This window comes from Accipiter gentilis, unplaced genomic scaffold (assembly GCF_929443795.1).
Source record: "Accipiter gentilis unplaced genomic scaffold, bAccGen1.1, whole genome shotgun sequence".
NCBI lineage: Eukaryota > Metazoa > Chordata > Aves > Accipitriformes > Accipitridae > Astur > Astur gentilis.
In genome coordinates this window covers 1711900-1718458 of record NW_026060868.1, presented here as the reverse complement: position 1 = coordinate 1718458, position 6559 = coordinate 1711900, and positions in this window count along the sequence as shown.

The following is a 6559-nucleotide window of genomic DNA, read 5'->3' as shown; positions in this document are numbered from 1 at the left end:
GGCTAAAGATAGGCTGCAGAGGGATAGTGAAGACCTGCAATAGCTTTCAGGGCTGGCACCTTCCTTGTGGGAGAAGGAGCCAGACGTTTGCCTTTTCAGAAAAAGTTTCTGCCGAGAACGAGCACCGTGACATGCTGAGTCTCTGGGAAAGCAGAGATCCCCAGTGCTGTTGTGCCTGTGGATAGGCTGCAGGGGGACGGTGAAGACCAGCAAGATCTTTCAGGGCTGGCACCTTCCTTGTGGGAGAAGGAGCCAGACGTTTGCCTTTTGAGAAAAAGTTTCTGCCGAGAACGAGCACCGTGACATGCTGAGTCTCTGGGAAAGCAGAGATCCCCAGTGCTGTTGCGGCTAAAGATAGGCTGCAGGGGGATAGTGAAGACCTGCAAGAGCTTTCAGGGCTGGCACCTTCCTTGTGGGAGAAGGAGCCAGACGTTTGCCTTTTGAGAAAAAGTTTCTGCCGAGAACGAGCACCGTGACATGCTGAGTCTCTGGGAAAGCAGAGATCCCCAGTGCTGTTGTGCCTGTGGATAGGCTGCAGGGGGACGGTGAAGACCAGCAAGAGCTTTCAGGGCTGGCACCTTCCTTGTGGGAGAAGGAGCCAGACGTTTGCCTTTTCAGAAAAAGTTTCTGCCGAGAACGAGCACCATGAGATGCTGAGTCTCTGGGAAAGCAGAGATCCCCAGTGCTGTTGTGCCTGTGGATAGGCTGCAGGGGGACGGTGAAGACCAGCAAGAGCTTTCAGGGCTGGCACCTTCCTTGTGGGAGAAGGAGCCAGACGTTTGCCTTTTGAGAAAAAGTTTCTGCCGAGAACGAGCACCGTGACATGCTGAGTCTCTGGGAAAGCAGAGATCCCCAGTGCTGTTGCGGCTAAAGATAGGCTGCAGAGGGATAGTGAAGACCTGCAAGAGCTTTCAGGGCTGGCACCTTCCTTGTGGGAGAAGGAGCCAGACGTTTGCCTTTTCAGAAAAAGTCTCTGCCGAGATCGAGCACCATGAGATGCTGAGTCTCTGGGAAAGCAGAGATCCCCAGTGCTGTTGTGCCTGTGGATAGGCTGCAGAGGGATAGTGAAGACCAGCAAGAGCTTTCAGGGCTGGCACCTTCCTTGTGGGAGAAGGAGCCAGACGTTTACCTTTTCAGAAAAAGTTTCTGCCGAGAACGAGCACCGTGACATGCTGAGTCTCTGCGAAAGCAGAGATCCCCAGTGCTGTTGTGCCTGTGGATAGGCTGCAGGGGGACGGTGAAGACCAGCAAGAGCTTTCAGGGCTGGCACCTTCCTTGTGGGAGAAGGAGCCAGACGTTTGCCTTTTCAGAAAAAGTTTCTGCCGAGAACGAGCACCGTGACATGCTGAGTCTCTGGGAAAGCAGAGATCCCCAGTGCTGTTGTGCCTGTGGATAGGCTGCACGGGGACGGTGAAGACCAGCAAGAGCTTTCAGGGCTGGCACCTTCCTTGTGGGAGAAGGAGCCAGACGTTTGCCTTTTCAGAAAAAGTTTCTGCCGAGAACGAGCACCGTGACATGCTGAGTCTCAGGGAAAGCAGAGATCCCCAGTGCTGTTGCGGCTAAAGATAGGCTGCAGAGGGATAGTGAAGACCTGCAATAGCTTTCAGGGCTGGCACCTTCCTTGTGGGAGAAGGAGCCAGACGTTTGCCTTTTCAGAAAAAGTTTCTGCCGAGAACGAGCACCGTGACATGCTGAGTCTCTGGGAAAGCAGAGATCCCCAGTGCTGTTGTGCCTGTGGATAGGCTGCAGGGGGACGGTGAAGACCAGCAAGAGCTTTCAGGGCTGGCACCTTCCTTGTGGGAGAAGGAGCCAGACGTTTGCCTTTTGAGAAAAAGTTTCTGCCGAGAACGAGCACCGTGACATGCTGAGTCTCTGGGAAAGCAGAGATCCCCAGTGCTGTTGTGCCTGTGGATAGGCTGCAGGGGGACGGTGAAGACCAGCAAGAGCTTTCAGGGCTGGAACCTTCCTTGTGGGAGAAGGAGCCAGACGTTTGCCTTTTCAGAAAAAGTTTCTGCCGAGAACGAGCACCGTGACATGCTGAGTCTCTGGGAAAGCAGAGATCCGCAGTGCTGTTGCGGCTAAAGATAGGCTGCAGAGGGATAGTGAAGACCAGCAAGAGCTTTCAGGGCTGGCACCTTCCTTGTGGGAGAAGGAGCCAGACGTTTGCCTTTTCATAAAAAGGCTCTGCCGAGAGCGAGCACCATGAGATGCTGAGTCTCTGGGAAAGCAGAGATACCCACTGCTGTTGTGCCTGTGGATAGGCTGCAGGGGGACGGTGAAGACCAGCAAGATCTTTCAGGGCTGGCACCTTCCTTGTGGGAGAAGGAGCCAGACGTTTGCCTTTTCAGAAAAAGTTTCTGCCGAGAACGAGCACCGTGACATGCTGAGTCTCTGCGAAAGCAGAGATCCCCAGTGCTGTTGTGCCTGTGGATAGGCTGCAGGGGGACGGTGAAGACCAGCAAGAGCTTTCAGGGCTGGCACCTTCCTTGTGGGAGAAGGAGCCAGACGTTTGCCTTTTCAGAAAAAGTTTCTGCCGAGAACGAGCACCGTGACATGCTGAGTCTCTGGGAAAGCAGAGATCCCCAGTGCTGTTGTGCCTGTGGATAGGCTGCAGGGGGACGGTGAAGACCAGCAAGATCTTTCAGGGCTGGCACCTTCCTTGTGGGAGAAGGAGCCAGACGTTTGCCTTTTCAGAAAAAGTTTCTGCCGAGAACGAGCACCGTGACATGCTGAGTCTCTGGGAAAGCAGAGATCCCCAGTGCTGTTGTGCCTGTGGATAGGCTGCAGGGGGACGGTGAAGACCAGCAAGATCTTTCAGGGCTGGCACCTTCCTTGTGGGAGAAGGAGCCAGACGTTTGCCTTTTCAGAAAAAGTTTCTGCCGAGAACGAACACCGTGACATGCTGAGTCTCTGGGAAAGCAGAGATCCCCAGTGCTGTTGTGCCTGTGGATAGGCTGCAGGGGGACGGTGAAGACCAGCAAGATCTTTCAGGGCTGGCACCTCCCTTGTGGGAGAAGGAGCCAGACGTTTGCCTTTTCAGAAAAAGTTTCTGCCGAGAACGAGCACCGTGACATGCTGAGTCTCTGGGAAAGCAGAGATCCCCAGTGCTGTTGCGGCTAAAGATAGGCTGCAGAGGGATAGTGAAGACCAGCAAGAGCTTTCAGGGCTGGCACCTTCCTTGTGGGAGAAGGAGCCAGACGTTTGCCTTTTCAGAAAAAGGGTCTGCCGAGAGCGAGCACCATGAGATGCTGATTCTCTGGGAAAGCAGAAATCCCCAGTGCTGTTGTGCCTGTGGATAGGCTGCAGGGGGACGGTGAAGACCAGCAAGATCTTTCAGGGCTGGCACCTTCCTTGTGGGAGAAGGAGCCAGACGTTTGCCTTTTCAGAAAAAGTTTCTGCCGAGAACGAGCACCGTGACATGCTGAGTCTCTGCGAAAACAGAGATCCCCAGTGCTGTTGTGCCTGTGGATAGGCTGCAGGGGGACGGTGAAGACCAGCAAGATCTTTCAGGGCTGGCACCTTCCTTGTGGGAGAAGGAGCCAGACGTTTGCCTTTTCAGAAAAAGTTTCTGCCGAGAACGAGCACCGTGACATGCTGAGTCTCTGGGAAAGCAGAGATCCCCAGTGCTGTTGCGGCTAAAGATAGGCTGCAGAGGGATAGTGAAGACCAGCAAGATCTTTCAGGGCTGGCACCTTCCTTGTGGGAGAAGGAGCCAGACGTTTGCCTTTTCAGAAAAAGTTTCTGCCGAGAACGAGCACCGTGACATGCTGAGTCTCTGGGAAAGCAGAGATCCCCAGTGCTGTTGTGCCTGTGGATAGGCTGCAGGGGGACAGTGAAGACCAGCAAGAGCTTTCAGGGCTGGCACCTTCCTTGTGGGAGAAGGAGCCAGACGTTTACCTTTTCAGAAAAAGTTTCTGCCGAGAACGAGCACCGTGACATGCTGAGTCTCTGCGAAAGCAGAGATCCCCAGTGCTGTTGTGCCTGTGGATAGGCTGCAGGGGGACGGTGAAGACCAGCAAGAGCTTTCAGGGCTGGCACCTTCCTTGTGGGAGAAGGAGCCAGACGTTTGCCTTTTCAGAAAAAGTTTCTGCCGAGAACGAGCACCGTGACATGCTGAGTCTCTGGGAAAGCAGAGATCCCCAGTGCTGTTGTGCCTGTGGATAGGCTGCACGGGGACGGTGAAGACCAGCAAGAGCTTTCAGGGCTGGCACCTTCCTTGTGGGAGAAGGAGCCAGACGTTTGCCTTTTCAGAAAAAGGCTCTGCCGAGAGCGAGCACCATGAGATGCTGATTCTCTGGGAAAGCAGAAATCCCCAGTGCTGTTGTGCCTGTGGATAGGCTGCAGGGGGACGGTGAAGACCAGCAAGAGCTTTCAGGGCTGGCACCTTCCTTGTGGGAGAAGGAGCCAGACGTTTGCCTTTTCAGAAAAAGTTTCTGCCGAGAACGAGCACCGTGACATGCTGAGTCTCTGCGAAAGCAGAGATCCCCAGTGCTGTTGTGCCTGTGGATAGGCTGCAGGGGGACGGTGAAGACGAGCAAGATCTTTCAGGGCTGGCACCTTCCTTGTGGGAGAAGGAGCCAGACGTTTGCCTTTTCAGAAAAAGTTTCTGCCGAGAACGAGCACCGTGACATGCTGAGTCTCTGGGAAAGCAGTCATCCCCAGTGCTGTTGCGGCTAAAGATAGGCTGCAGAGGGATAGTGAAGACCAGCAAGAGCTTTCAGGGCTGGCACCTTCCTTGTGGGAGAAGGAGCCAGACGTTTGCCTTTTCAGAAAAATTTTCTGCCGAGAACGAGCACCGTGACATGCTGAGTCTCTGGGAAAGCAGAGATCCCCAGTGCTGTTGTGCCTGTGGATAGGCTGCAGAGGGATAGTGAACACGAGCAAGATCTTTCAGGGCTGGCACCTTCCTTGTGGGAGAAGGAGCCAGACGTTTGCCTTTTCAGAAAAAGTTTCTGCCGAGAACGAGCACCGTGACATGCTGAGTCTCTGCGAAAGCAGAGATCCCCAGTGCTGTTGTGCCTGTGGATAGGCTGCAGGGGGACGGTGAAGACGAGCAAGATCTTTCAGGGCTGGCACCTTCCTTGTGGGAGAAGGAGCCAGACGTTTGCCTTTTCAGAAAAAGTTTCTGCCGAGAACGAGCACCGTGACATGCTGAGTCTCTGGGAAAGCAGTCATCCCCAGTGCTGTTGCGGCTAAAGATAGGCTGCAGAGGGATAGTGAAGACCAGCAAGAGCTTTCAGGGCTGGCACCTTCCTTGTGGGAGAAGGAGCCAGACGTTTGCCTTTTCAGAAAAATTTTCTGCCGAGAACGAGCACCGTGACATGCTGAGTCTCTGGGAAAGCAGAGATCCCCAGTGCTGTTGTGCCTGTGGATAGGCTGCAGAGGGATAGTGAACACGAGCAAGATCTTTCAGGGCTGGCACCTTCCTTGTGGGAGAAGGAGCCAGACGTTTGCCTTTTCAGAAAAAGTTTCTGCCGAGAACGAGCACCGTGACATGCTGAGTCTCTGCGAAAGCAGAGATCCCCAGTGCTGTTGTGCCTGTGGATAGGCTGCAGGGGGACGGTGAAGACGAGCAAGATCTTTCAGGGCTGGCACCTTCCTTGTGGGAGAAGGAGCCAGACGTTTGCCTTTTCAGAAAAAGTTTCTGCCGAGAATGAGCACCGTGACATGCTGAGTCTCTGGGAAAGCAGAGATCCCCAGTGCTGTTGTGCCTGTGGATAGGCTGCAGAGGGATAGTGAACACGAGCAAGATCTTTCAGGGCTGGCACCTTCCTTGTGGGAGAAGGAGCCAGACGTTTGCCTTTTCAGAAAAAGTTTCTGCCGAGAACGAGCACCGTGACATGCTGAGTCTCTGCGAAAGCAGAGATCCCCAGTGCTGTTGTGCCTGTGGATAGGCTGCAGGGGGACGGTGAAGACGAGCAAGATCTTTCAGGGCTGGCACCTTCCTTGTGGGAGAAGGAGCCAGACGTTTGCCTTTTCAGAAAAAGTTTCTGCCGAGAACGAGCACCGTGACATGCTGAGTCTCTGGGAAAGCAGTCATCCCCAGTGCTGTTGCGGCTAAAGATAGGCTGCAGAGGGATAGTGAAGACCAGCAAGAGCTTTCAGGGCTGGCACCTTCCTTGTGGGAGAAGGAGCCAGACGTTTGCCTTTTCAGAAAAATTTTCTGCCGAGAACGAGCACCGTGACATGCTGAGTCTCTGGGAAAGCAGAGATCCCCAGTGCTGTTGTGCCTGTGGATAGGCTGCAGAGGGATAGTGAACACGAGCAAGATCTTTCAGGGCTGGCACCTTCCTTGTGGGAGAAGGAGCCAGACGTTTGCCTTTTCAGAAAAAGTTTCTGCCGAGAACGAGCACCGTGACATGCTGAGTCTCTGCGAAAGCAGAGATCCCCAGTGCTGTTGTGCCTGTGGATAGGCTGCAGGGGGACGGTGAAGACGAGCAAGATCTTTCAGGGCTGGCACCTTCCTTGTGGGAGAAGGAGCCAGACGTTTGCCTTTTCAGAAAAAGTTTCTGCCGAGAATGAGCACCGTGACATGCTGAGTCTCTGGGAAAGCAGAGAT